General features: G+C 41.0%; 1 long non-coding RNA gene across 1 annotated transcript in view; it reads left to right on the forward strand.

Moving 5' to 3' along the window:
• Window positions 1-574: 574 nt before the first annotated feature.
• Window positions 575-23,670, forward strand: part of LOC142050947 (uncharacterized) — a 44,125-nt gene continuing 21,029 nt past the window's right edge. The window contains exons 1-2 of the long non-coding RNA XR_012658368.1: window positions 575-630; window positions 4,540-4,649. This is a non-coding gene — a long non-coding RNA (uncharacterized LOC142050947). The remainder of the gene's footprint in view (window positions 631-4,539; window positions 4,650-23,670) is intronic.

Raw genomic sequence — 23,670 nt, forward strand, 5'->3', positions numbered from 1 at the left:
TGGTGGGCAATGGTGGAAGCCCCACACTAAACCGCTGCCCCTGGAGCTCTGTGGCTGCAGTCAGTGCACTTGCAGGACTGCTAACCTTGTAGGACGTTTGTGTAAGCTCTGCAGTGCCTTAGCGAGGGCAGCACCGTAACAACCTGCTGCTGGAAAGGTGTCCTCAAAAGCTCTGACAGTAAGGCAGAACAGAGAATTTCTGCTCATCTTTCTTAATATTGCAAGAGACACTACTTACCATTTTGTACATTAGGGACTTTGCATGGCTACAGATACAGCTGTGTGAGGAGGAACTATGGCGGCGTTGTAAAATACTTCATAAAGCCAGGGGCTGACCCTGGCTTTGACATCTCCACAGAAGTAAGTGAAGAGGAGCTAGAAACTTCACCTAACCTAGTTATTTGCAGTAACTGCACATTTTTTTACCCCAAAAGTCACAGTTCAACTTTCAATTCCTATTTAGAAGAAGCTTCTCTCTTCAGCCAAGTGGAGTTTTGCTTGAGTGAAGATTTGCTGTGTTAAAATTTAGCTTGCTGATTTCATCACACTCTGTGTCCTGAAAGACAACATAAGTAAAGCCCTGATCCTAAGGGGAGGTGGCAGGAGAAAAAAGAATGGCCTACTGAAGGGGTAAGGATTTTCAATTTGTTATATATGCTAATGAGGTCATCTGCTCATCCATATGCAAACAAAAAATATTTCATGAAATAGTTGGGTTGTATTACACAAATACTTGCTAAACAAACAAATCCCTTCAAACGGGTAGAGGGCTGGTGCACAAGGTTATCAGCTCAACACATCTCTACTGTATATAAAACTTTGTGCACAGTATCTCCCAATTTCATGAAGGCCAAGGTCATTCAAGCTAAAAGACATTGTTTTTTTAAAGACATCTGAATTACAATCACTTAAAAAACTATCTGTACAGAGTTGACAGAAGGAATTTATGATTTCAATTCTGGAAACTTGATAAAAGAAATGAAATAAAGTCTAACTCCAAGGTGTAAATTAAGAAAAGAAAGTGCTCAACTTCCAGCAGCATGTAAGCTCCTGTCTATTCGGCATGCTTAAGCACAGTAACTTTTTTTAGTATGTGTTGAGAAATAATTGCCCTGAAGGGAATCAGATGTGTAAAATGTAAGGCACTAGTTTTACATTTTGATTTTAGAAGGTTAGTAGACCTTTAGGATTTACAAGAATAGCTTACTGTGTACTGTTTAGGAACAGAGCTCATGATTCGAGACCATTTCAGTGCTAGAGAAATATTTCTTTGTTAATGATGCTTTTAGCATGAGGGAATCTTCGAAAACTGTATCTGCAGATATCAAGGCTAGATGAAGGATTTCTCCAAGGGCGTTCAAATCAGTGATCAGGAAAAGGTTACACAAATACAGTGCATTAGCATTGTCTCCTTGGTAAAAGAAACTAAAGAAATAATCTCTGAGAAATTGAATTGTTTTACTAGTGCAAAGCATAATGCTTTGTGTGGTTGGAGGAACTCAGCCAGAATCCAGTTTCAGTGAATTATAGGTCTTTATAACCAAGTACTTTGTTGAATTTTTTTTTTAATTTCATGTTGGCATCATGTCAAATTTACATGTTTGAGGTATAATTAGCCAGTCTGATTACAAAAAAATCAACTATAATTTAAAAATATAAATTAACATAAAATGACAAACATTGAAAGTTAATATCAACTCAATGTTCATTCTTTTGCATTCAAATGAGTCTTATTAAGTTATTAAGTCCGTCTAAATATCAGTATAATTTTCAACTAATACACAATGAGTTCCATAATCTGCCTCTCTCCCTAACCCTCCATTAGCTCTATTGTTTCTCTACATTTTGTTACTCCAATAAACCATTTTAGAATGACATTATTTCATTTTTCATGTAAAGTGCAGAACTTGAGTTTAGAAATACAATTCTGATGCAAGCTAGACCTCTGGTGACCATGTGCTCTGTTGATTCTAAATACACCGTTACAGCTCATGGCCTTTCTTTGAAATGCAACAGAAAGAAGCAATATCTGAATTTAAACAAGCAAATCAAGCCAATTGGCTTAGAATTATGATGCTTGGTTTTCTAATGCATATTCAGAGTGGTAGAAAAGAAAGTATAAAATTTAATTGTACCATAAAACTGTCAGGAGAAAATATATACTGAATATCAAGCAGGATTACATTCCTTCAGTAGTGATAATCTGTGGAAAACTTTTTAGTTAAAGAACAGCTACATTTGTTAATGCTATATTTCTGGACAGAGAGAAGTTCTAAGAACCTCATGACTGAAAAAAAAAAAGTGACAAAACAGGGTGCCTTTTGTTCGTTCACTAGAGCAGGACACAATGTTTCTGCACACCGTCTGTGTTACTAATGTCTCTTTAGCACAAAAGACAAAACAGGGAAAAAGGTAAAGCAACTCATGTAGTGCTTTCTGTTTTTACAACAGTAGCACAAAACCAATAGCAGTTTGCAAGCTACACCACCAGAGAAGTATCAGCTGGAACCCACAAAGACCCTTTGGAGAATTTGTATTATTTATGTGCCAGAGAGCATAATCATAAAATTTACACTATATCCCATTACATGTGGAAACACACCTTATCATAATTTCTATTACACTGCCAACTATTCGATTTATGCACACACATGAACTCAGCCATTGAAACTATTTTTTATCTTCATACCTCTTTAAGAAAATAAAATTAATGGCTGATACAGACAAAATAAAATTCTTGTGTATACACCATGGCATGTGTACACATACATATCCACCAAGACACCTCTGAGAAATGAGTTTTCATTTTTTAGTAAAATGTTTTAACATCTGTAAATGGACACGCTGCATAGATCCGACTCAAATTTCCTGGAGACTGTGGAAACAATCCTGAGCTGACTTGGATGGGCTTTTAACCAAGTCCTGCCTGTTACTACTGATTTCACCAAGCTGAAGACATAAATGAACCCATTAGGGAATCAGTAAGTTAAATTTACTGATCATGCTTCCAGTCACATACATTTAAGTGCATAGCTAGTTACTGTAATCAAATATGATGACAACTAATGATCCAAAACCATTAAAGGGAAATAATATTAATGATATTGTTTCTTGTCACTGCACCAGTGCTAAATTTAAAGGAAATAAGATACTGTACTCCTCACTATTTCCGTAGGGATTTTTTGCCAAACAAGAGACCCTCTTGTGGAGTCAGTAGTTCTGGATTACTTGCATTTTTTTCCTTAAGAGACAGGTATCACTCCCATACCATTTTTGTGGACAGTGGTATTGAGAACAGGTTCTTTACTGCCAGTGCCTTAATCTCAAAAGCTCAGTTTAAATATCTGTCCGTATTTATCTCAGTTGTCATTGTGCGATACATTCCTCCTCTTCCTGATAGAGAGGTGGGTCTATGGAGAAGTTGTGTTTGTTGTCTTCGTATCTACTTCCAGGGCTGAATGAAAATGGGAGGTGTGCTTGAAAGCAGCCTCCGTGCTGTGGTCACAAAGGAAAAATATCTGAGTGGAAGCCTTTGGTCCAGGTGGTGGTGACATGGTGCCATTTTCCTCAAGTGTAAACAAAAATCCCTCATGAAAAATTCGGTGCCTGAATTTGGCAGAGAGACTTATGAGGAACTCTGGCATCCATCTCCAGCTGCCTTCCTCCTAGCTGAGAAGTCTTCCCCATTGCCTGCCAGTGACCTTGTGGATGAGGTAGTGAATATATCTGAAGAAGCAAAACCTGCTGATAATAAAAAAAAAAAGCAAGAACTTCATCAGTGATGATCTGGAACTCTCTGACAGAGATCAGTATCTCCATAATAAGGGACTTACCGGTTTGCTTAACCTTCCCCTTGTAATGATTTGTATTGCCCTACCTAATCAAGCACCTTGTGCCTTTAGACCCCTGTCGGATAAATCCAAGGGTTAACTTTAAACTTTTAGTGTGGTCTTTGCTTTTCAGTATGCCAGAACAGAAAGCAGTCTCCCTGTCAAATCAATGAGAAATAATACCTAATACTAGGACAGAGAGGTGCTTCTACCCTCAGGCCATCAGTTAAAAACCAGCACAGCATCCAGTCTGATTCTGCTCCGATGGCTGTTACTGAGTGACAGGTGTCTGGTGGCCTGGGTTTAATGAGCAACTTTTCTCACGGAAAGATGCTTACGTGGCTGCTGACTGACGCCCTTCTCACAGCTGAAATACTGAGTACCTAAATACCACTGGAGAGTAAAACACTGTTTCAACCCCGAAGGAGGTTCCTCCATAGCATGTTTTCTTTGAGGCACAGGCCTGTTGGCCCAAATCTTGGTTACCTTACACCTTTTCTGAAGGACAATAGGATTCTCAACTGGGCATTTCATGAAAGCACTGTATATATTTTGAAAGAAAATATTTGCTTTTTTCCAATGCATACTAAGGAAATAATATCTTATCGCCTTTATGCAATTCACCTTTTATATTTTTGACATCTTTTTGCTGATAAGCAGTCTTAGGGTTTTTGAGAGGACTTACGGTCATATGTTTTTTTCACTAAAGCCACTCGCTCCTTCAAAGAGGTGAGAATCTGAGAGAAGCAAAACCCACCATGAGATAGATGACAAGAGGCAGGAGCTGGGGCAAGACCAAAGTGCAATATTAAAGTCATGGTGAGTTGTGTTTTGATCATACATCATGTTTCCTATTGTGCACATGACTTTGAGGACTTTTCTTAAAACACATAGACCATTAGCAAAAGCATTCCTCATCTGACAGGTGGAAGCTGAAGCAGGGAGATCAGGGAAAGGGATATATAAATAAAAGGCTGCAATTACATTGTGTGATGTAGGAACATACAGACCCTTTGTGCTAAGGGGGGAGTCTGAGAACCTGCTTAGTACCTCCTCAAAGAAATCCATTCTTGCACACTATTTCCAGACAATCCTCCACTCCCCACATCTATGAAGGAGGACACACACAAATACTGTTTTTTCTTCACATAGTTGGAGCTGGATCCCTTTTTTCAGACCTAATCTGCCCCATGAGTTTCGGCAGACTCAGTACAATGTGGTACACTAGTGAACCCACACCCTTGTTAGCTGGGAAAAGACTCCCCTTAGCTTCTTCAAGAGCAAACCACAGATCATTCCCAGCACAATAGAGAGATAGAAACTGCCTTATTTATTAAAAGTGTGGTAGTGTGCTTGATTACATTTACATTCACAGTTAATTCCTGGCACTGCTGAACATATGAAAAGATAATTATGACAATGGTGCCAGTTATTTTTAAATGGCTATATGAATATACATTTTCTAAATGACAACATTAAGTGCATATCTTTATCAAATGAAAAATGTATGTCTGCTATTCATTCATTAGCAAAAATTTGCATCCACAGTAAAATATTTGGCTTTGACTGAAAGAAGGTTCATTATACCTCCAAAGCAAAAGTGCAGAATGAAATGGAAATATTCTCTGAGTTTTTGTTGGCAGTGTGCTAAAACTGTGAGTAACGCAGCTGGGAGTGCTGGCGACTCTGAAGATTCCTAGTGCCTACAACCCAGATGTTGTTCATGCCTCTGCTACTCCCATTAGCAGAAGGTAAACGTGTTTGTGTAAGGAAAGGGCAAACAGACTACTTCATGTGTACTGAAGTTTTAAAAACATATAATTGAAAATGTACACTGAGATCTGTTTCAAAGCATACTAGCAGGGCACTAGAAGTTATGTCTGAGACTCTCTAGTTAAGCTTCTTACTTCTTAATCCACTGTCAAGAAGATTGCTGACCATCCTTTTGATGCAATGCAAGAGTTAGAAGGTTAAGTGATAAGATTTCTGACCTCTCTGTCATACATGAGGACACTTACCCAGAGGGAAAAGGCTTGTATGTATTTTGCTTAGGAAGAGAGCTTCACTGGCCAGCAAGAAGAAATGAAGAAATCTGAGCATGCAAATGTTTCAAATACTGTAACTGAAATATTTGTGACTCTCAGGCTGACAGGCAAACTAGCAAATGAGAAGAGATGAACAGTAAGCGTGTAGGGCGTGGGAACACCAGTGTGGTCTCAATTTGCAATGCTAGTTTCCTAATCTGGAGCCTCTGAGCATCAGTAATGTAAAAATTGTTAGTCAAAAATCCCCTTCTTCATGTACGCTGAACAGACATGGGGCAGGGAAACTTGGAAAACAGTTCCCCTAACACACTGACTGCCAGCGTGCAATGCACCATCACCATTGTCCAGGAACACACACCTGCAAACCTTCAGTAATTTGTTGGTTTTGAGTGATTTTATGAAAAATTTCAATCCTGTGGTATTTTTTGGCAAATTCCAATGAAATATTTTTCTGAGTGATTTTTTTCCCCAGACAGTCCTATGATGTACTTGGTGCTGCAGCAAGACCCTAAAATTGAAAATGTGGGCTTAATTTGTAAGGGTGAATGTCTCCTACATGCTGTCACCAAGCTGTCTCCATTGGCGTAAGATCACTTTTATCACCAGAAAGACATGTGCAAAGCCCACTGAAGTCAGGGAATATTAACAGACACACTCAAGGCAAAAATAATGTCCCTTAAAATGGGAGCTAGTAAGACACTTCTGAAGCTGTCTCTGTGTTTTGCTGAAAGCTGGAACTTCTTCAGGCTAGGTGACAGTACAGAGAGAACACATCTGTTTCAAAAAGTTCTTCAGAATTCATTTCTATATAGTGTAATAATAACAATAATAACCTTCCAGTGTATTCTGGCTTACAAGCCACTTGCAGTTTTGCCAGTGACACTCAATGGCAATTGAATCAACGTCGCAGTGAAGGAAACCTTTACAAGAGCAGCTAAGGGAAATGAGAGGAATGAACCATTCTGGTCCCTAAAGACTTTAAATCTGCCAAACATTTGCTTTACCCTTGTTCTCTTTTGGGTGGTGAATGGAATTCATCCTTGTTCCTGGACTTGCAGCAGACCTCAGCTGTCTGGGTGATTGCACAAGGGATTTGGAGATCAGTCAGGATCTAAACCCAAGCCTTAGCATCTCAGCTCCTCTCTGCAGTAAGTGATTCTTTTATATGAAAAGGCAGAAAGCTATACTGTTAAAATCAATGACAAAACTCCTGCTGCCTTCAGAGAGGCTGAATTTCAATCTAAAAAGACCTGGTATGTTTAATGCTGCTGAAACGAAGAGTTTCAGTAGGAATCTCGTAGTAAACTACATTTGGACTGGTCCTGGACAACATCTTGAATAAAAACTAATTTAATGATTCAGATCACAAAAAAAAAAAAAAAAAAAAAAAAGAGATGGGCTTAAGAATTCTGGAAGCTATAAAAGTAAAGAAATACATGCCTTAAAAGCAGTCACCTTCTGCCACTGGAGCTATTCAGACTCCCTTTGTTACCTGCTCAGAATCCCCCCCTCACCCAAAAGCACTATAAACTTGGTTATCCTACAGAAATAAGAAATTCACTTTTGATCAGTGGCTCGAAGAACTAAGATTTTAAAACAAGTCATAAAGTTGTGATGGTTGGCAGGTCACGGACCTACAGGTAAGCCACGTGCTTTCAGTTGTGCTCCTGCGCACAGGAAGGGGAGTAGGATTGTTGCTTCTCTGCACCCAGGGCTGTTTGGCTCTGGGGAGGAGGAGGACTATGAGGTAGGATGGTGGGAACCAGGTCCCTTGTGAGGAGCAGGTCCTGGGGCCAGGCATCTGGACAAGGAGGGGACACACATGAGGTACGGAAGGGTGATTAGGAGGAAGGGCAAGGAAAACAGTGACTATAAGCTAGGGCATGTAGGCGATAGTGGAGAATAACATGTTTAGGAGATTTTGGGAAGCAGGGGATGGAAGTAGATGGGGCCCAAGACCCTGCTCTGAATATTACAGGACAATGAACACATAGATGCCAAACTCACCAGTTTAATGTTTGCCTCATTAAACACAAGGGCTGATGGGTGAAGGGGGCAATCTAGCTGTTAAAGCAAGTACAGGTCTGGGCTGGAGGTTACACCTTCAAACCCACCTGAAATGTGAGAAATAAGGTTACTGATACAAGTTGTGTTGCCCCAGTCAACACACCGCTTCTGCACAGATTGGTATGTGTTGTGGATTGACTTTGGCCAGCAGCGAAGCACCCACACAGCTGCTCACTCATTCCCCTCTCCCAGCAGGACAAGGAAGAGAATAGGAAGAGCAAAAGCAAGAAAACTCATGGGTCAAAAGTAAAGAGTTTAGTAAGTGAAGAAAAGAGGAAAAGCCAACAGATGCAAAAGCAATCAGCTGATCACCTCCCACCAGCAGACCAATGCCCAACCAGGCTCTGAGCAATGGCCACCTTGGAAGCCAAAGCTGCTCCAACTCCTTCTTCCTCTAACCCAGTTTTATTGCTGGGCATGATGTTATATGGCATGGAATATCCCTTTGGCCAGTTTAGGTCAGCTGTCCCAGCTGTGCCCCCTCCCAATTTTTTGCCCATCCCCAGCCTCCTCACTGCAGGAGCATGGGAGGGCAGAGTGGGAAAGAGAGAAAGCCCTGGTGCTGTGCAAACACTGCTCAGCAATTGCCAAAACGTTGGTGCATTATGGCTATAAATGTCCACAAATACAAACACAGCACCATACAGGCTGCTTCATTCAGGGCAGACAGTATGACAAACTGTTTAATGGTATTATGCTGGGAGCAAGCAAAGCCTCACCAAAGCCTTATTAATTCAGAATAAATAGCAAAAATTGATCTGGTTTCTTTATGGAATAAATAAAGGATACAATATTTTTTAGCCCAGAGCCCAAAGCTACCTTCAAACCTTGCACAGACATTGAGCCAGGGGATCGCAGGTGAGGCTGCTGTATGTCTGTGGGATTTCATGGGCTAAATCTGTGCATAGCTACTCTGACACTTCCAGTTCACATCATACTTACTGCATGTGCATGAACCATCTGTGTACTGCACGTGTCGTTAATCTGGCATACCCTGGGGTTGCCAGATTTCTGGCTAGTCAGATGAAGCTACTGGGTAGGTGTTCCCATAAGTTGCCACATGTCTGGAAGGCTAGCAAATGCAACAATCTCTTTCTTCCCTCAAATTCTTTCCAGCTAAAATTTCCAGAAAATAACCACAGAAAATAATCAGCAGTCTGATATACGGTAGTTGTGCTTTCAAGAACATTTTCAGTTTTACAGTTTACTGTTTTAGGGAAATGACTATATGCGAGAAGGGGGAAAAAATGTATGCTCTATACATAGAAACATTGGTTACTCTAGTGTTTTTTAGTCAACGTGCCCAATTTTCTCAATAGAAAATTTTGTATCAAACTTTTGTGAATGTATGTGTGTGTAATGGAGACTTAGAGAACAATACAATACAACATAAGAACAGTACTGATCACTCATCACAAAGAGAATGCTAAGAGGATGAGACTCTGCAGTTGTATGTTTGAAAACAGAAGAAATGGCCATTATGTTGTGAAAAGCCTTCTAATTTTCTGTTTTGTGTTGCTTTGCAGGTGCTCTGTGTCCGTCTTTGTGAACTTAGGTAGCTAGTGAAACCTCCCTTGGGGTCTGCTGCCCAGACATGCAAGTGCGCAGCAGCTCTGTACCGCATTTACTTAACTTGTTGATCAATATGAAAGACCTGCTTCATTTGGCTTTAGTGTGAAGGAGGGTGGGAGTACAGTAAATTCCCACTGCTTGCTTCGCCAGCACAAGCACAGGACAGCCAAGGTGTTGGGACTTTCTACTTTCTCCTATGCACTGCTTTTCCTGCCTGAGTTGCCTCGTGCCTAAGTAACTTTGGGAACAGCAGGAAAGTCCTGCCGAGGACTGCTGTGGAGATGCCGTGTACTTCCAGATCCCTTGGGCTGCGGTGGGGCCTGTTCCTGCTGAGTGCCAGGGGAAAGTGAGGCACAGAAAGAGTTTACCAATAGTTTCAAGGCTGTGGCAGGGATAGATGGACCCACTATACCCAATATTTGACATGCTGCTGCGTAGAATAAAAGGCAAGTTAGAGCCAGCTGGTAAAACACTACATGACCCTAGTAAAAAATTAATAGTGATATTTAGGGGACACATTGCAGAGTGGAAAGAGAGCTGGAACAGATATTTGATCCTACATACATTCATAGAAACAGGACAATGTTCTTGTTTTTTCCTGCTAAAGACACTTAGATCAGACAAACATATGTTTCCTTCTCAATTTCTTCTCCTTCTAACAGAAACAACCCATCAAACCCTTGAAAACTGTCTAACTGCTTAGGGTAACAATGACACAGTCAGAGGCAGGTTTTTTTCCAGTGGACCTTGGATCCATGCAGTGCAGAGAATAATAGTGAATCAAGGCAAGAAAGAATATACAGCTTGCCTAACAGGGATGTAGTTCATTTATCAGTCTGGTCATGCCAGACATCCTGTGATGCAGGTATGATCCTCGCCATCACCTTCAACACCTCGTCTGCACCCACAGATTGATTGGTCTGTAAGAGCCCTTCCTCTTGGCTGCCCGAAGTTGGAGGGTTTTTGTAAAAAATCAAAGTGCGGTCTTGTCATTGAAGCTTGTGACATGAGGCGCGGGCAGGAGGGAGGAGAAACTGAGGTTGCACAGAAGTACTGTAAATGTCTTATTTTCTAATTTTACAATGATTTTATTATCATTTTTGTAATATATTCACATCATTAAGATGATGACAGAGAAAGGGAGTACAATAGGCTAAGAAGATCCAAAAGTTTGGAAATGCCAGTTAGGAAAACTCTTTTCTACAAAGAGTTTAACACTGTTGGGAGTGGGTTGAGGGACAGCAGGTGAGAGCAATTTTTCTTGTGGGTGGAAGTCAATAAACACTGCTCATGCAGAAAACCAGTGTTTTACTAGCTGTGCTGTACCTTCATTTGTTTGCATGTATTTTTCATACTGCTCATGAAAGTCCCATTTGAAAACACTTTTCAAAAGGATTAAAGCTCACAGCCATGGATTACTACTGTTTCATACCCAGAGAGAGTAAGTTATTGATTCAGAAAAATAGAGCTTTTGATTTAATTGAATGTGAATGTGTGTTTATTAACATTTATACACTTCTCTGGAGGTGTGTGGTGCTGTGCAGACTACTGAGTTGACAAGGTCCCTGCCCTAGGATGCTTACAAGACAGACAACACAATGAATTACGACATTGGCTAAGAAGGGTCACAGAGGGGGTGAAAGAGGAAAGGAAACAACAGAAAGCAAAAGAAAGGGAATTTGTTTCATGAAAGACCCATTATTTACAAAGCATGGCCATCAGGTAATTTGATTCCCATTGGCTTTTATTTGGATTTGTTTTTCATTTTGTTTTATTATGTTTAATAATCAGGCATGGGTGAGATGATAGTGCATAACACTAGAGCTGAGATTAATGATGAAAGACTAAGAGAAAGCTGTGGCTCTCGAGGAGGGATTTGAGGAAGAAAAGCATTTGGTTTTTGACTCATTAGAAGCAGGAAGGCTCAGGCACGGAAGAGTTTCACACTTGCGTTAAACTTTAAATTAACCACATGTGTAAGTCTTTGTGGGAATAGGGGACTAATTGGGTAGATTAGAATACAATTAACTGTGAAGTCTGGCTAGCACTAACTGACAATGTTTAAAGAGTGGAAAAGCTGATAAAATCCTGCCTAGGTAAAAAAATAGCTATAAAGACATTTGGGGAAGGAAGGGAGGGAAGGGAAAGGGCCCTTTGCCATTACAGGGTGAATGCCAGCAACAGAAGTGCATATGAACTTGGTGCTCTGTATTGTTGCTGTAACCTTACTCGGCTATACTGATTTTTCTTTCAAGATCCATTTCAATTATCTTCTCTCAACTAAGCCCACTGCTGACCTGCAGAAACCTTCATCATCTTCGGACTTCACAAGCAGGAAGATGCTGTGCTGCCCCAGAGCTAGCAGGGCAGGGGCAGCTAAAGAACAGCTTCTCCAAAATTTACCACCATTTCATCACAATGTCTCCTGAAACGTCCTAAATGCATTTAACTACTTTGGGAGATGACCACAGTTATCCAAGTGTTAGAACTTTGTGGGCATGTTTCCTGAGCATTTAACTATCTAATAAAACACAGCTAAAAAGTTATGCCAGAATTTTCTAACAGATACCAGATAGTGTATTCTATTCATACATAAAATTCAGCAATACTTTAAAAAGAAGCCTCTTTCCTAAGTACATATCTTCCACCCATCAAAGATGTAAAAAACCCTCTTGTTTGTATTTTTGGAATTGTCTCAAATTGTATGACTTCTTAAAAGAATTCTTGGCTTTTCAAAGATTGTCCGTTAGAGAAGGCAATTTATAAATAGAGATTTTATGCCTGGTGTCTTAGCCTGGAGTTAGTCAGAAGGACCCCATGGGAAACAGTCCTCAGGTACAAGGGAATAGAACAGAGCTGGCAGATCTTTAAGGGCATGTTCCATGCAGTGCAAGAACTCTCAGTTCCCAGGTGTTAGAAATCAGGCAAGCAAGGGAAGACACCAGCATGGCTGAGTCAAGACATGCTGGTCAAACTAAAGAGCAAGAGGGAACAGTGCAGGCAGTGGAAGCAGGGACAGGTATCCTGGGAAGAGTATAGGGACGCTGCCCGGTTGTGTAGGGATGGGGTCAGGAGGGCCAAGGCACAGCTGGAGCTGTATTTGGCAAGGAATGCAAAGAATAACAAGTAAGGCTTCTATAGGTATGTCAACCAGAAAAGGAAAGTCAAAGAAAGCATACCCTCCCTGATGAACAGGAATGGTGGCCTAGTATCAACAGATGAGGAGAAGGCTGAGGTACTCAACAACTTTTTTGCCTCGGTCGTCACAGGTAACCTCTCTCCTCACCCCTTCCAAGCCAATGGACTGCAGGATGGAGACCAGGGGGGATAAAGCCCCTCCTGCTGCAAGGGAAGATCAGGTCTGTGACTGCTTGAGGAACCTGGACATACACAAGTCTATGGGACCTGGTGAGATGCACCCCAGAGTCCTGAGGGAATTGGCTGACGTAGTCGCTAAGCCACTCTCCATGATATTTGAAAAGTCATGGCAGTCAGGTGAAGTCCCTGCGGACTGGAAAAAGGGAAACATTGTTCCCACATTTAAAAAGGGCAGAAAGGAGGACCCTGGGAACTACTGTCCTGTCAGACTCACCTCTGTGCTGGGGAAGATCATGGAACAGATCCTCCTAGAAGCTATGCTAAGGCACATGGAGGACTGGGAGGTGGTTAGAGGCATCCAGCATGGCTTCACCAAGGGCAAGTCCTGCCTGACCCACCTAATGGCTTTCTATGATGGATTGACTACATCAGTGGACAAGAAAAGAGCTATGGATGCCATCTATCTGGACTTTTGTAAAGCCTTTGACATGGTCCCCCATAGTATCCTTCTCTCTAAATTCAGGAGATATAGATTTGATGGGTATGACTGTTCAGTGGGTAAGGTCTTGGTTGGATGGTCACATCCAGAGGACAGTGGTCAATGGTTCGATGTCCAGATGGAGACCGGTGACAAGTGGTGTCCCTCAGGGGTCCAAATTGGGACCAGTGCTGTTTAACATCTTCATCAATGACATAGACAGTGCACCCTTGGCAAGTTTGCAGATGACACCAAGCTGAGCAGTGCAGCTAATGCGCCTGAGGGACGGGATGTCATCCAAAGGGACATGACAAGCTGGAGAGGTGGGCCATCTGAACCTCATCAGGTTCAACAATGCCAAGTGCAAAGTCCTGCACATGGGTTGGGGCAATCCATGTGCTCAATACAGGCTGCTCCCAGGGATGAAGGGATTGAAAGCATCCCTGCAGTGAAGGACTTGGGGGTACTGGTAGATGGAAAGCTGGACATCAGCCAGCAATGGGTGCTCGCAGCCCAGGTGGCCAACCATATCCTAGGCTGCATCAAAAGAAGCATGGCCAAAAGGTTGAGGGGGGTGATTCTGCCCCTCTACTCAGCTCTGGTGAGACCCCACCTGGAGGGCTGCATCCGGCTCTGGAGCCCTCAGACAGGAACAACTGTTGAAGCAGGTCCAAACGAGGGCCACAAAAATGATCAGAGGAATGGAACACCTCTCTTATGAGGAGAGACTGAGAGAGTTGGTGTTGTTCGGCCTGGAGAAGAGAAGGCTGCGGGGAGACCTTATTGCAGCCTTTCAGTAATGAAAGGGGCTTTATAAGAAAGATGGGGGCAGACATTTGAGTAGGACTTGTTGTGATAGGACAAGGGGTAATGGTTTTAAACTAAAAAAGGGTAAATCTAGACTAGATATAGGGAAGAAATTTTTTATGGTGAGGGTGGTGAAGTGCTGGCACAGGTTGCGCAGAGAGGTAGTGGAGACCCCATCCCTAGAAACATTCAAGGTCAGGTTGAACCTGATCTGGTTAAAAATGTCCCTGCTTATTGCAGGGGAGTTGGACTAGATGACCTTTAAAGGTCCCTTCCAACCTAAACCATTCTGTGATTGACTCTATCTGCAGAAACCTGAACTTGGTGTTGTTGAGTCTTAAAACATTTGTAAAAGAGTTAGTGGTGAAAATTGTATAAACATTTCATCATCTGAGGGGACGGCATGGAAGAGTTGGGCCCTGTATTTGAATTGACCTTCAGTGGTTAACTGTCTTTCACAATGCAATGTGTAAAGCCCTTTTTGTCTAAGGAAGATCTCTGACTGAAGGAGGAAAAGCATATGCTCAAATTTGTCCAACGATGGGACTGCTTCAATTAAGAAACTCAGTAATTCAATAGTGATAAAGCTTTAGATGCCTGGTGTTGAGAGACAATAGTGTATGTGGAAGTTGCTCTGAGCACTGTATGTTGATGTAAATTTTTATTTTATTTCCGAGATAATAAGAATAAAGTAGTGCATTTAAATGTCTGACCAATACAACCCTTGCACTTCTTACAGACAAATAATTATGCCTGATCTCTGTTTTGCCTTTCTTCCTAAATATGCATTCAGCAGCATATATGACCATACAGATAGTCACATACACAGGCATGTATACAGGCCTAATCAAAAATCATCATCTTCCATTCTTACATCCTGAATCAAGGTCATAACTACCATGAATCTGAAGAGGTGACTGTATTCACCTGCATAGAATATAAATCATGTTGAAAACAATAGTTACGACACGCTTTACTAAAGCACAAAATTTACATCACCTGAGTGAAAGAGTCAAAATTACTTCTGTTATGTCCTCTGCCTTCACAGACTTGCCTTATCACTGGAAAACTGACTGATCCAAATAGGCATCTGAAAATTAGTCACTCCAGTTTCACAGTGATTTTTAGGAAAAAAAAAATTGATAAAATAAGGTATTTCCAACACAATTTCCATTGGTTTTGCAGATTTTTGATAGACTGTTAAAAAAGTTGGCTTTGTCAAACTCCCTATTTGAAAAGAGGGGCCCTGAGAGTTGTGTATTAATGAATCTCCACACTTACCTTATTGCATATTGTCAGATGGAGGGCCAATTTCAAGAGCATATTTCACCTGTCAAGTACTTACCCATCTAAGAAGTGTCAATAAAACCAAGGTGTCCTCTGCTTCAATAAAGGCTAAGCAATAAAGGTGAGGGCTCCACCGCCTGCTCCTGAACACTAGTTAATAAACGGAGAGAAAGAAAAGTCTCCAGTTACATTTTTCTTACGCGTTATCTAAATTTTATGATGGTTAAAATTCACTTAGTAAAGTCACCTCTGATTTTTATGTACAAGATATAAAGAAATCCAGCAGCATGATTTTTTTGTATAACATAATCTCAACAGGTTTGTGAACACAATGTCCATAAATGTAAGCTGCTCTTGCAGTCAATGCTCTTATTTCCCTGTACTTGGGTTGCTGTGTGCATTATGTTCCCTTACTCCCATTTGTACTTGCCCTTTTCATTAGTCTCCTTGGTATTGCATTGCTTTAAAAGATCTCATGCAAAAGATTAATTTGATATGACTTTGAATTATACTAATGGCAACAAAAGGCCTGAATATAACTAATTGTTTATGCTATAGAATATAAGTGCAAATTATTTCACCACTGGATTCAGCTATAGTAGGTGAAATCCTGTTTTATACAACCTGGATGTGTTCTCCTTTTAAGCAGGGCATTTCCATCACTGTCAACAAAGGACAAGACATTTACAGCTAAAGCAAGAGTAAAATTCTTGTTCCTCAATTTTTCAGTTAAAATGTGCTGAAATATTTTTTAAGAAGATGCCTTTTCACAATAGGCATTAAGGAAAACCCCAATCCCTGACAGTCTTAAATAGGACCTTTTTTTGCTGACATAAACATTGGTTCTTAATGCGGATTTGAGCATTTGGCTAATTTAAAATTTATTTTAAACTGTTGAGAGATTTATATTTGGAAACAGCTGCTGAACATGGCCCTGTAGCTACCTTTAGCAATGTTTTATTATCTTGACTAAGCTCATAATGGTGATTCTCTGCTCTACCACTGACATCTTAATGGCTGCCTCACCAATACTGATGTTGTAGGAAGTATATGGGACTGACTTTTACATCTATAATGGTATGGTAATGCGAGCCATTACAATGTCAGTGGTGGTTTATTGGCATTATGGTTTAAGATTATGAGGGTATTACAATGCCATTGCAAACAAATACTGCTGTTTTTAAAATGAGCAGATGAAACACAGACAAGTGCCAAAATAGTTGTAATATTAAATTCACAATAGCAAGATAGTGTTTGCTTAAGGCAGCCACTACCCTAAAATTTGTCTGTTATCTGCATAATTCAGCAATGCATACTGTGCAGTCATCTGCTGTAGATTCTACAGCATCAGGCAGAAATAACAAATGACCCAGGGTAAATACATTTGCCCATTTTGTGCATTATAGAATTCAGCCTAATTTTAGATCATATCAGCTGGAGGATCAGAGCCTGCAGTCAGAAACTGTCTGATACTGGGGAGAATATCTCTGAATTTCCAAAGCCAACAGCATATAAAACAAAATGGTCTTTTTTCCCTCCGGTTTTCCAGTTCCAAGAGAAGGACGGTTAGAAGCAGAAATAGGAAATAGCAGAAATCAGACAACATTGTCTGGTAAGAGGTTTTGTAGATCAAAAGAGCAGATCCGTGAACATGAACTGAACATGACTGCAAACTGACCTGAAATCACATATGAACTTGAGGTTTCCAGAGGAGGGTTTTGAAAAGCATTTGAGAAAAGTCTGTTCCCTGTTTACATGCTGCATTGGGCTTTCTTATCTGAACTTTTCCCAGGAAAGAAAATGAAAAAGAACGATTTTCAATTGACTTGATACTAAGTACTTCGATTAATACTTTGCAGGAAATTTGGAGTGGGCACAGTAAAGAACTGCTAAGAAAAAGCCAAAGAAATGAGTTTTACATTGATTTCATGTGTTCTGAGGGTCATGGTCATTTTTGTCTCATAAGAATATAGCTGCTTCATCTACATAAGCAAGTGCTGTAGCACAGTAAGAAGAGATCTATAAAGCAAATCAGTTGGTGCTGTGGAACCAACATCCATGCTTTTCACATTGTGGAGCTTTACTGCAGATTGGTTTGGATCAGACCCTTCTGGTCTTAGGACTGAACACTGGTTAATGGTTGGAGACCATCACGTGTACTTCTGGAGTCCATCCTCTGATTCAGTTTCATCTGAAATAAATCCAGTTCATGCTTGTCTGTGATAGCTCTGCACAAAGTCAAGCACAGTTAAAGTGGGGGCAATTGGGAGATTCACTTCATAAACGTGCTCCTAATCTAATGGAGATGCACCAATGGAGTTCCATGCTCCTGATCCAATCCTACACAAGTTATTTTCTGTGGCTCTGACTCTCCTCTCTCTCAGTGACTTCGTATCTCTGGTGGAACATCGGTGTGGTGGGAAATCAGAGCTGATGAAACTATCTCAGCCCTGGATTTGAGGATAGGATTAGTTCTGCAGAGTGCTCCAAGTACAACAGGAGTCAAGACAGTAGGAGCCACTGGAGTTGTTTGATCTGGAGAAGAAGAGGCTGAGGGGAGACCTTATTGTTCTCTACAGCTACCTGAAAGGAGGTTGTAGTGAGGTGGCTTTTGGTCTCTTCTCCCAGGTCACTAGAGATAGAACAGAGGAAATGGCTTCAAGCTGCATCAGGGGAGGTTAGGATTGGATATTAGGAAAAATTTCTTTACTGAAAGAATGGTCAGGCATTGGAACAGGCTGCCCAGAGAGGTGGTAGAGTCTACATCCCTGGAGGTATGTAAAAGACATGTAGATATGGCACTTCAGGGCATGGTTTAGGAGGCATGGTGGTGTTTGTTGACATTTGGACTTGATGATCCTAGAGGTCTTTTCCAACCTTAATGATTCTATGATTCTATGTATATAGAATGAGGGGCAAAGGGTTCAGATGAACATTTGGATTTGAGCCTAACCCCCTGTTATCACTGACCTTACAAAGCTCTGAATAATCCTGCCGTAGAACTGATCACTGACTCTTTAAAATAGCTGAAGTGTTTATTATCTCCATTACTTTTACTTAGAGGTGATAGCAGAAATTCACTCCTCTCATAGAAGCCTTTTAATTTCTGTAAGAAGTTTATTCAGGCAGCACATACCCATTTGTTACTGGGTCAGCCTTTTGTCTGGAAATAATTCTTGCTTCTCACAGGATTTACAAAGAGTCATGTCATGTCTCAACCTTGCAATAGCAGACTACCAAGGCCAGGCTTCTTCATAACCTATCAGAAGATGGGCTTTCTGTCCTTTGATCACATTTGCACTGGTGAGCCCACCAGGATGAATTTCTTTTCCTGGAGCTTGACCCTGCTGGAAATATCGATATATCCTGAGATTCCTCTTGTGTCTTTTTATTGTCATAATATACAGGCACTTTACTGTCAGCATGCATTTCCTTAGTATATCCAGGTCTTTCTCTTTTCTCTTATTTCTAATAGGGTGCTTCCAGCTTTTAACAGAAACCTTTTCTGTAATAGAATATCTTTACAGGCATGACCTTTCATGTCTGTTATTAAACTCCCTCTATTACATAAGTCTTCAAGGTTACACAGTCCGTGCAGTATGGCACTGCACTCTGGACCTTTTCTGCAAAGGATGTCTCAGCAAATTTTAGCAGTGTGCACTTTTTTTCCTGTGCCTTGTTCATGCATAAAGTTCCCTCCAGCCCAGGAGCTCATTTTCCATTACAAATAGTATCCTTCAGCTAGTTACGTATGCAATATAGAAATCTCATATTAATGTCCATCTTGTACTCTTTAATAAATAATTTTCCATTTAACACTGTAGCTTATAATTTTCTGAAGACTTTTACTAACTGTGTTTAATCTCTCTGGAAAATAGTGTACAATAGCTAAGAGTTTAACATGCAAACTGCTAAGCAGATGATATTAACAAGTTGAACTATTTTCAGTCAAGTGAAGTGAAGTGCCGTATGGAAATGTGAGGCCCATGCATGGGTCACCAGCTCTAGGCATGTATCTGTTAGGAAATATATAATCTTCTATTTAATCAAGGCAGAAGTTTACATTTTACCACTGAAATGCTTTGGGTATCCAGAGGGTTTGGAGAATCTGGAGGCCCCAGAAAACAGAAACACTTGGTGGGTAGCCTGGTCTGAGTATGAAAGAGGTAGTGAGGAAGATTTTTGCATCATTTGCCTGTCCTGTCAGGGTCATCTCAGGTTCTGTTTGTCTTTTAGATATGCCTTTTCCAGTTTTTTGGTTTGGCATACTGAAGGTATTTCCAATTGACTTATTGCAGGGAAAGTAGCAACAACAACAAAACCCCCAAAGAATGCATAACATTATCTTATATTAAGCTCACCCTGATTACACTAAAGGTGTAACAGTTCTTCTAAGGTCCAGAGTTACAGTATGGCAAATAACCACAGAATTTTAAGAGCTCTGTTCAGCCTGAAAAACAGAACAGGTCAGCAGCTATTTGTTGATTGCTAATGCACTAAGCTGTTGACTATTTGTAGGTTGACTATTTGCAGGTTAACAGTCTTCACAAATAGTTTACCTCCATCAGAAAGGTTTTGTTAGGAACAAACAAATGGTAGTGTTCATTGCAGGATTTGCCCAAAGGAAAATTAACTGTGTGTATTGACTGAATCACAATAGAAAAGACTAACCTGGATAAAAGGATGTCCCACCCAAAGCACAAGATCTTTTCATGGTGACTTGAGTGAGATCTGAGGATGGTGGCTGAAGGATTGGTCTGGAGATTTTCCACTTGGGTATTTGCAGTCTTGTTTAAAAAGGAGTTAAATCCTAGGTCGGAGATTGTGAGATGGCACTGAGTAGTTAATTTTCATTATTAAATCCTGGAGAGACTATGATATGATTGGAAATTAATCCTCAACACAGGAGATATCAAAATGGTCTGTGAGCAGGTATCAATCTTCCCTTGTGTGTCATGCTTTTCCCTTCATCTCCTGCAGTGGTTTTCAGTTCTTTAGAGGTGCAAGCTCATGAGAGGTGCTGTCCTTTGTAGACATTTCACATATACAGCTCCTTCTACAGCATGTAGAAATTAGTTTTTGATTAGTCTTGATCACCTTTTGCAAACTCCTCAGAAGCTGTGCACAGTCTCCTAGAGGGTCTTCTAATCAGTGGCTGAGCTAACTGAGATTAGTAACCTAGGTCGTTTAAGCTATGGGATCCTGTTTTTAGGTGTAAATGGACACAATCCCGTCACAGGCTGAACATTCCTTTAATACTATTAATAATGAGGATTGTGGTAGGAAAGGAAGACTCTTCATTTATACTTCTCTGGAGGCAAGAAAGAATTGGACCTGTGAGGCCAGCGGAACTGGACTGATACCTGTTTTATGAAGATGGCACAAGCTTCTTTCAGACTGATGGGGGCAGAAGTGCTGTTACAGTTACCACGAATCCAAGAAAGGAAAGTTCAATACAACAGCAAATTCTGAAAGGTGGAAATTGTAGCTGTTGGGAAGAATTAGGCTAAAGGAGCACTGTGGACGGGAGCAAGATGTGAATGTGTATTGTTGTTCAGCAATGTGGGAATCAAAGGGTCTTGTTTCTGGTCAAGAGGTGGAAAAGATACATTCAACAAAAAGCCCATTGCCGCTTTGTAGTGTTAGGTTAGCAATGGTAGCATTTCTAGCAACCCATTTGTAAAAACATTTATGCAACAAACCTCCAGGCAAGATGTACGAAACGGCAGAAGGGGATACCAGCAAAACCGAAAAGAGAGGCTCAGAGGCTAGAAGAGGAAACCTACTGAGTGGCATAATATGCCTGGCATGTAGATACATATGCATAGCTCCTCATCAGATCTTTCTCCTTTCCTCCATCTCAGCAAGGGGTGGCTAGTTATCTCACCCACTGACCTGTGTCTGTCAGCAGGCTGCTCGGCACGGGCAGCTGGGAAACTAATTCTTCTCTGCAATGGGAGAGGTGGAAGTGCTATGAGGGACTGCATGACACAATCAAATAAAATGCACGAGCAGAGGTAAGAGCCTGTCTGCAATGCATAGAAAAAGCTTCACTGGTTTCTTCAGTCCTTGTATCCAGCTGAGAGCTAACAGCCTGAGCTCTGTCAGCTCAGCTGGGGGCAGTGATCAACAAAAATTGCCAAACAAAGAGCAAGGGACACAGAGGAGAGTACCAGCAAGCTCTAACATGGCATGTGCTTCTGGGGTGCCAGAACCCTGCCACCCTACTCGTTTCTCAGTGAAATAAAACTCTGAACTTGGGAGCTTACAATCTCCTTTCACAGTGCCCAAGCTGTCACTAGCATGCAACCACATTTTCACAAGCATCATTTACGTTTGGCAGTGTTGCTAGATTGCTCTGCAAACCCATTAACAAGATATCACAGCTAGCTTTTTCAAGAAAACTAAATTTCCCTGAAAGAGCCAACCAGCATATCTCTTTTTCCAGACTGAGCTGGAGAGGGAGAAGTTCAGTTATTTCAAACCTCTACTGTTTTTACAGGTCTGCTTAGACTGCCAAGAGCAAAGCTACTTCCAGGGCTCCACAGGCCTCGCCAACAGGATCTAGCCTGGGAAACCATCAGCTCATATCGCATACCAGCAGGCCACAATAAAGCCATTGGTCACTAACAATTTTCAGTAACTACCAGATTGGATTAAATTCTAACTAGTGACCTAAAGGTCAAAGGCTTTAGCACTTCTCAAGATGACTCTTGTCCTTATTACTCCAGTGGAGACTGCAGATATAACCATATTCTCACATAGATAAGCATGCACAAATAAACCAAGAACTGAAGGTGCAGGGTCAGCATCCTGCTTCATCCATGAAAGTAGGATGACCTGAGTTAGCCCACTGGTACAGCAGAGAAAGCCGCAGGTAGGTCTCCAGTACTTGTGCAACTCAGAGTCTGCTATTGCTACTGAAAGAAAAAAAATTGCCCCCTGGGACTTGGTAAGTTCAAATAAAAGATTATTCCACCAACAGAAAAATCCTGGTTTTTTTAAGAAATGTTGTATAAATGGATACGAAAAATCCTCCAAATTCCATAAAATGTGAAGAACTGCAGAAACAATATGAAGCGTACTGTTTGCTTTTGTTGTTATTATTATTGTTATTGTTGTTATTATTATTATGTTGTTATTATTGTTCAGAAATAATGACAAGGCAAAATTGAGGATGGCATTTTGCAAAGTGCCTGAGTGATTATGCTGTGGTATTTCTGAAAAATTACAGTTGGAAGATGTAGCATAAGACAGGCAAGAAACATTCAGCTACTGACCTAGTCCTATCTGCTTCTTCTGAGAGGTGGGTTAAGAAAGAAACACAGACAAACCACAACATTTCTGAAGAGGAACCTGGAGCCAGGGCCAAAACAAAACAGGTGGCATTCACATGTCTTACTGTGGCACCCAGGATGACCTTGGCAGTTAGCATGGTGTCTTAGGAAGCGCAACGAGCAATTCAGGCAGCCTGCTACCGGGGGCTGTCAGACCCTAACTCAACCAAAAGACAGACGCAGAGGTCAGGCTGTGACTGCAGTTACTTTGCTTGGTCATAATAGTCACCTCTCTCCATTGATTAAATAGGGAGCTGAGGATTTTCAATGGGGGCCTTTCAAAGCCTTCCAGAGGGTAGGTTACCTGATTCCATACAATTCTAATATGGATTGACTTTCCAAATCCCTCAAGATGAGCAGTGTTGTTAATCTTCAAAGGAAAATCCCTCTATATTTTGTTCCTGAAAACGTCTCAGAGAGTATTTTGAGGTGGAGTTGTCATTAAGAGTATTCAGAAAAAAGTTATCAGCTTGGTTGAGATAGCTAAGCATTTTGCCTTGCTTATGTTTTGCATGTGCTTCTACTCATCAGCTGCTGTCTGCTTCACAGGATGGTTAGGGACCTTTAACTGGGTCTTTGGATATTTCTTGTATCAGTTATCTTTCCTGGTATTTAACCTTTGGTGTATTCAGACACCTCTGGTCTTTCAGTCTTTAGTTTGATACAGAGTGATAAGGAATAATTTGTTGTCATTGGTGAGCGGGGCTTTGTGAAATAGATATTCCAGGAACAGCAGACCTAAAAAGACCCAAGTTTTCTATAGTCTTATAGATTTTTTACGGACTAAACAGTTATTCCATATTGTCTTTGATTGCTGGGGACTTGGCTCAGTAATCTGTATGATCTCTTGCAGACCTGTGCTCCAATATTCCCAGAAATGCACAATGCTTTTAAACATCTGCTTCATGCCTGAAACAGCAAATGTTTCC

Source organism: Phalacrocorax aristotelis, chromosome 1, assembly GCF_949628215.1.
Source record: "Phalacrocorax aristotelis chromosome 1, bGulAri2.1, whole genome shotgun sequence".
NCBI lineage: Eukaryota > Metazoa > Chordata > Aves > Suliformes > Phalacrocoracidae > Phalacrocorax > Phalacrocorax aristotelis.